Here is a 7,430-nt window from a genome sequence, read left to right as displayed (position 1 = left end):
CCAGTGGATAGAGGATTAGTTAGGGACCTGAGGGTCTTTAGTACAAATCCCAGGTCAAACAGTTAGTTGGTGGTTTGTCTGTAAAATGAGAACATTAAGGATCTATGGCAATAACTGTATATTCTATAGATGCTCAGTGATACATAATCAAGTAGGTCCAGATGAAGAAATGATGAAATAATTCTGATGAAACAATTCTGGGCATGGTAATGGACTGGATGAGGGCTAACAAACTGAGACTAAATCCAGACAAGATGGAGGTACTGTTAGTGGGTGGTTCATCTGTCCAGTGAGGTGATGTTTGCCCTGTCCTGGATCGGGTCCGTAGTTTGGGGGTGCTCTTGGATCCAGAACTGTCACTTGAAGCACAGGTGAACTCAGTGGCAAAGAGCACCTTTTGTCAGCTTCGGCTGATATACCAACTACACCCTTATCTGTACAGAGATAGCCTAGCTACAGTTATCCATGCTCTGATAACCTCTCGTTTGGATTACTGCAATGTGTTATACGTGGGGCAGCCTTTGAAAATGGTCTGGAAGCTTCAGCTGGTACAAAACAGGGCAGCCTGTTTACTAACAGGGACTGGCCGGCGAGATCACATTATGCCAGTCCTTTTACAACTGCATTGGCTGCCAGTCCAGGTCCGGGCCCGATTCAAAGTGCTGGTATTGACATTTAAAGCTCTAAATGGTTTGGGGCCAGGTTATTTGAAGGAACGCCTCCTCCCATATGTGCCTGCCTGGACCTTAAGATCATCCACAGGGGTCCTTCTCCGTGAGCCCTTGCCGAAGGAAGTGAGGCAGGTGGCTACCCGGAGGAGGGCCTTCTCTGCTGTGGCACCCCGGCTGTGGAACGAGCTCCCCAGAGAGGTTCGCTTGGCACCTACATCATTTTCTTTCCGTCGCCAGCTGAAGACCTTTTTATTTTCTCAGTATTTTAACACTTAATTTAACTTAAATTTAAACTTTGCTGTTTTAATCTCATGTTTTAACCCATATTAATTTTTGCTGTGTGGTTTTATTCTGATTGTGCTTTTTATATTGTATTTTGTATTTGTGTTTTAAATTTGTTGGTTGTTTTTATGCTCTTCGTGGTTTTAATTTTTGTGAACTGCCCAGAGAGCTTCGGCTATGGGGCGGTATTTTGTAAGCCGCCATGAGAGCCTTTTTTGGCTGAATGGCGGCATAAAAATGCTTAAATAAATAAATAAATAAATAAATACAGCTGCCCAAGCTTTCAGAGGTGTAAGCCAGCTTCTGCATCACCTCCATGCAAAAAAGCAGAGTTAGGAATGTCAATTCAAAATATGCAGAAGAGCAGACTTCCAGAACATGGTACAAAGAATTTAACAAACCCCCTTACACCCTCATTTAAAGCTTATGTTCGATGAAGCTATGGAAGCGGGTGAGCACTCTACCTACATTTTACCATGCTATCTGAAACTGTTCTGCCACCACACATTCCCTCCAAAATTGGGGAATGGTTTAGACTGTAACTGGCCAAGTCATCAGTGTAAACAGGAGTGGGACACAGTGGTCCATGAGCCCCATTTAATTTCAAAAGCCCTTTGCATCAGATCAGTTCAGGCCTGGTCCCTGGCAATCTGCTGGGCAGGGAGGAAGAGCAGGAGACAGAAGGGTTGTCCAAAAGAGAGAAGGGAAGTGGATTGGAAGTAGGAGAGAGAGAAAAGCCTTTGACACGGTTGATCACAATCTTCTTTTGGATTCCCTTCGTGACCTCGGATTTTGTAGCTCCGTCTACAACTGGTTTGCCTCCTATCTAGTGGGTCACTCTTTCAACGTGTTGGCTGATGGCAGCTCGTCTTCTTCTTTTTCCCTTTCAGTAGGGGTTCCGCAAGGCTCGGTACTTGGCCCGTTGTTGTTTTCTTTATACATGTTTCCCTTGGGTAATCTTATTCAATCTCATGGCCTCCAATATCATCTGTATGCTGATGATACACAATTATATATTTCATCTCCAGAACTTTCTCCTGATGTTCACGATCGTATCTCGGAATGTCTTTCAGATATCTCTGCTTGGTTGCTTCATCGTTGTTTGAAACTTAATATGGCAAAGATTGAATTGCTTGTTTTTCCTCCTTTCATTCTATCACTGTCAATGATGTTACACTTACTCCAGTCAAGGAAGCTCGTAGTCTTAGCTTTATATTTGACTCCTCGCTCTCCTTTATTCCTCATATTGAGGCAGTAGCTAAATCCTGTTGTTTTTTCCTGTATAATATTGCCAGGATTCGATCATTTTTGTCTGTCTCTTCTGCCAAGACTCTTGTTCATGCATTGGTTATTTCTCGATTGGACTACTGCAACCTTCTTCTCACTGGCCTTTCTTCTTCTCACATCAGTTCATTGGTTTCTGTTCACCACTCTGCTGCTAAGATCATCTTCTTGGCTTGCCACTCTGACCATGTTACTCCACTTCTGAAATCTCTTCATTGGCTTCCAATTCACCTCAGAATCCAATATAAACTTCTCCTGTTGACCTACAAAGCTTTTCACAGTCTAGATCCTTCCTATCTTTCCTTTCTCATCTCACGCTATTGCCCTGCTCATGCTCTTTGCTCCTCTGATGCCATGTTTCTTACCTGCCCAAGGGTCTCTACTTCCCTTGCTTGGCTTCATCCATTTTCTTCCGCTGCCCCTTACACCTGGAACGCTCTTCCATAACATTTGCGAACTACAAGTTCAATCACAGTTTTTAAAGCTCAGCTAAAAACTTTTCTTTTTTCTAAAGCTTTTAAAACTTGATTTTGATCTTACTTTTATATTGTTAGTTTTACTCTACCCTGTGCCTGTTTGGTGCATTCTCTTCCCCTTCTTATTGTTTTATTATGATTCTATTAGAATGTAAGCCTATGCGGCAGGGTTTTGCTATTTTATTGTTTTACTCTGTACAGCACCATGTACACTGATGGTGCTATATTAATAAATAAATAAATTAAATAATAATAATAATTAATAATAATAATAGGGGTGGCTCTGTGCACTCTTTGCTCTGGCCTAGGTTGGCCAGGTGTACTCTTTTACAGAGGACTATCCTCTGTTTGAAAGACTGTCAAGATCAAGTCTGGAAGAAAGATGGTGTTGAGTTCAGTTTAAAGTTGATTGTCAATGGCTCCAGGACTGCAGAATGAGCAAGACACACAGGCCACCTGGTCACAGTCTTCCCTAGTATGGTGGGATCTGTATTTGTATTTAGTATTTGTACTTATAGCATCAGAATTCTTTCCAAATTTGCATATGTGCATGTAAATTTGCTTATGCAAACATTATGCAAATTGGTGTCCTCTTTTGGCCTCTTTTTGAGTGATGCAAGTCCTCTTTTTTCCACAATTCACAACTGGCTACCCAATTTATTTTTATTTATTTTATTACATTTATATCCCACCTTTTTCTCCTCTTACAAGGAACCTAGCATGCCTTACATGATCCTCCTCCTCTCCATTTTATCCTCACAACAACCCTGTAAGAGCAAGGGACTGGCCCAAAGTCACCCAATGAGCTTCATGGCTGAGCGGGGACTAGAACCTAGTTCTCCTGAGTCCCAGTGCAACTTTCTAACCACTACACCACACTGGCTCTCACATCCTAGGCCTCGATTATCTCTCACTCTAGTTCTGCCAAATACTGGCATCTCAGGCCCCCTAGCAGACAGTAGTGGAGGGATACAACCCTCAACAGAAAAGGCATTTCCCAACCCTGCTGTATAACAATGATTCCTAGTTAGGAAAATCTTTTGTAAAGTCCTTAAATGAAGCTGGCAGTTTACCCCTACCCATAAAGGTGCCAAGATGATCCCAACCAATGCTCTTCCCCACCCAGCTTGGTTTCATTAACACACCAGGAGAAGAGAGAGAGGAGTGAGTGTCAAAGCTACACCTTGTGCCAAATCACCAAGAACTCCAGGACACCAGCTGTCAAAAGCAAAAGTTACTAGCAAGATGCCTCTGGTACCCTTGGATTTAGCAGAGTGAGCATTGATGATTACCTGTTAATGATCATCACTATTTATTTACTTATTTTTTTAAAAAAACTAAATCACTACAATCTTAATTTACCAGCTGACTGAATTAATGTCAGAGTGTTCTTTTACATTAATTAGCTAAATGTCCTTTTCCCAGCCACCATTTATAACTATTTGCTGTTCTGTACTGGGGACACCAACAAAAGAGAGAGAAACAGAGACAGAGGGCATGTCTAGAGCTCCCGGCATTCCGGGGGGTGGGGATCTCATGGTATTCTGTTCGCGAAATCCTCCCCCTCAGTTGACACGTGGCGCGCAACATCATGGGAGGAAGGTAGACGTCACACCCACCATTTTTTTTTTTTTAAGTACAGGAATGAATGAATAGTTTATTTGTTTATAGCACAAAGTACAGGAGCTGGAACCCGACCCCACTCCCCTCCCTCCCCCTGATGGGCACGAAGTGCTTGAAGAGCTCCTTCCCCTGTGCCTGGTTCTCAGCTCCTTGCTCATGAGGAGACGGGATGAAACCAGGGATGGCCGCCCAAACATCCTGCGGACTCGGGACAATCCCGAGACCGTGGGAAAGGTTGGGATTAAAGCTGTCCCAGTTATCCCGGGGAAAGGGAGGGATCATCCCTCCCTGCCCTTGGGATCCCCTGTGCGTCATGTGGCTGCACAGGGATGATCCCGGGGTGATCCCCAGGATAAGGACTCATCTAGACATGCCCATAGACTAAGGCAGGAGCTACGCTACTGCTTTATAGTGGTTTATAATGGTCTTGACAACTGTTGGGGCCCAGGACCCACTCCATGTACCATTTTCAATCTGCTTTCAAAGTGCTATATCCTGCTCGGTGCAGATCTGGCCAGTGAGACAGAGAGAGAGAGAGAGAGATGCAATTGGATGATCCTTGCTTCTATTTTTCTGCATGCCTATAATCTAATGGGGCTTTCTGAGATTCACCAATAAGGATAAATTGAAGTGTTTACCAATTGGTGCTTTTTCTTCATCATTAAGAAGAAGAAAAAATGCCACTGTTCAAGTCAAATAAATTCATCTCTGACTGCCTCATCATGAGCTCCAGGAAGACGATTATCCTGGCCCAATTTTTTTTAAAAGAAGATAATTAGAAGTAGTTATTTTAGCCGTAAGGTAATTGCATGAAATAATCAGCTGTTTAAGCCATGCAACCATCATCTCCTATGAATACCTCAAATATCATACACTGCAAGTAGTTCCTGTTGTCGAAGATTGGTTCTTATCCCTGATTTCTATTTCCTAACTATGTGCTGGACTAGGTAGGCCTGTGATGCTCTTTGTATATTGTTTCTTTTAACACAAAGAAAGACAAAAGGAAAACACCATGCATTATTTTCCCACTACCCACAAGTCCTATCCCACTTATTTCTTTTTTATTCAATAAGTACTTTGAATAAGCACTTCCTCCTGCATGTTTTACACAAGCCCCTTTCTGGTATTCTCTTCCGATACTATTACCCCAAAGCACTGAGTGTTGCTTTAAGCAGAAGAAATGTGTCACTACCTGAAGAGGCATGGGTTCTGCCAGGTACACTCTGGAGCCTGACAGTTCATCAAAAGAGAAAGACAGCGCTCATCGCACCATACAGGGAGTCAACCACGACAGGCAAAAATGGCTTTTTCATTTATTCCAGTAGATATCACAACGCTTTCAAGCGTGACAATCCTCCCACAGTACAGCAGAGGGAAAAATGCATGGTGACATTTCCCAGGTATTATTCATTCTCAACCGAATCCCCATTTGAGAGATCAGCCAAGACACATCCCGGGGCGAGCCCATGGAAGAACCAGAACCTCATCTCCAGCCTCCCAAGGCCAAGCTCTATTCAGTGAACCACAATTTGTCTGTCCCCACAATTCTCCAATGGCGATTTGTTATTGTAAATGCACTCACTCTCCCGGGCTGTGTTAGACTGGAGTGGAACTTTTGAAGAACTGTAGGTAAGCCACATACTGTGGCAATATAAAAAGAGACATGTCTTTTTGGAACAGAGATGGGAAATACAATAATTTGGACTGCAGTGTGTGATGAATGAATCCACTTGATGAATCAGTTAAAACCCTTTACAGTGCAATCCTATGCTTACTAGTTTTGTTTGTTTATTACCTGAGGGACCCACCTGGAGTCCCAGTCCATCTCTCCAGGGTTCCCCAGATGGCCATCTATCCTTCTGCTGCCCACACATGCTTCCCTCTGACCACAGATGGCTTCCCAGCTTTTGTGCAGATGTTTCGCCATCCTAAATGCTTCTTCTAAGGCATTTAGGAGCTAGCACAGCTGTGGGCTAAAACATGCTTGTGTTTCGGCTCCACCCATTTTGCATTTGGACCATCCCGACCCGCTTCCCAGGAATGAGGCCCTGGAGAACATCTTTGAAACTGGCTTCAGCCTTTGGGCTGAATGAGGTCCAACACCCCTGCTGTAGGGTGTCTATGGGGCTACTTTGGAACTCTCATCTCAGGAAGATAGGTACAGCCTCCTCTTTTGGTGTTTAGGAAAAGATTTACTCAGGAGTAAGCTCCAAAGGGATCAATAGGACTTATTCCCAAAAATAACTTTGCACAGGACTACAGCAGCATTTTAGATATATTTACTCAGAGGGAAACCCCACTGTTCTCAATAGTTTGACTCCCAATAAGTCCTCTGCCTTGACTACAGATGTGTGCTGTGGTTAATAGGACAGCAGATTCAAAATAGATGCATATTACTTTTAATACCTTAGAAATAGTGTGATATTGATGTACAACAGTGGATGAACTGACAGTAAACATAGAATTCTATAGCCATGTATTATGACCATATACATAAGCCATCCCCAACCTAGTGGAATGATGGGTCTTGTTGGACTAAAAGATGGGAGGTAGTCCATCACATCTGGAAGACACCAGGTTGTGGAAGGCTGATATATACTAATAATGATCCCAATTCCAGTCTGTGCGTACCCAAAACAGCACAAATCAAGCACAAGGTGGAGATATCAGCAGACTCAGGAGAAGCCCAAAAGTTTGCAGAAGTAAAAAACCTAAGAAGGGAGTAGACCCCAACGCAGCTCAATGAGGACTGAGCACGCTCAGTGGTACAGAATAAATGCTGGCTCACTGTTGGGGATGAATAAATGGAGTGGCTGTAATCCTGGACAAAAGCACTTCACATGGCAACATTTTAGCCCAGGGCTAAAATTGGGGACTGGGCACACACATTAGACTTGCCCACAATTATTTATTTATTTATTATTATTTTATTCATTGCACTTATGTACCGCTCCCATAGCCAGGGCTCTCTGAGCGTTTTACAGAAATTCTAAAATTAAGATAAAAATGAGTATACAAAATTTAAAATTCTAAAACACAGAACATACACACATAAAGCATTAAAAACCATTAAAAAAAACTAAACATGTGGGTG

This window comes from Elgaria multicarinata, chromosome 4, assembly GCF_023053635.1.
Source record: "Elgaria multicarinata webbii isolate HBS135686 ecotype San Diego chromosome 4, rElgMul1.1.pri, whole genome shotgun sequence".
In the NCBI taxonomy this organism is placed as follows: domain Eukaryota; kingdom Metazoa; phylum Chordata; class Lepidosauria; order Squamata; family Anguidae; genus Elgaria; species Elgaria multicarinata.
The sequence above is the reverse complement of the archived record's forward strand: the minus strand, read 5'-3'. Positions refer to the sequence as shown.